The 227-nt window shown below is 30.8% G+C and overlaps 1 protein-coding gene across 4 annotated transcripts in view; it reads left to right on the forward strand.

Annotated features, from left to right (window-relative positions):
* LOC119594780 (N(6)-adenine-specific methyltransferase METTL4-like) overlaps nucleotides 1-227 on the forward strand; it is a 12,362-nt gene that overhangs the window by 10,967 nt on the left and 1,168 nt on the right. The window lies entirely within an intron of this gene.

Raw genomic sequence — 227 nt, forward strand, 5'->3', positions numbered from 1 at the left:
GCTAATGTCTAGTTGTTATGTTGATAATATATAAATGAATTTATTGAAAACAACTGAGTCAATTGCATGTAGACTAATATTATGCCTCACCATAGTCCCATGGGAAAGTTGTGTTTGGCTTCAGTATATCTGTTCTGTACGGAAGGTCTGCATTGCTAAACATTAAATTTTTTGTGTGATATATGCAGTCTGTAAAAAAATTGTAAAAAACAAAGTTCAGAGTATAT

This window comes from Penaeus monodon, chromosome 34 (assembly GCF_015228065.2).
Source record: "Penaeus monodon isolate SGIC_2016 chromosome 34, NSTDA_Pmon_1, whole genome shotgun sequence".
NCBI classification, from domain to species: Eukaryota; Metazoa; Arthropoda; class Malacostraca; order Decapoda; family Penaeidae; genus Penaeus; species Penaeus monodon.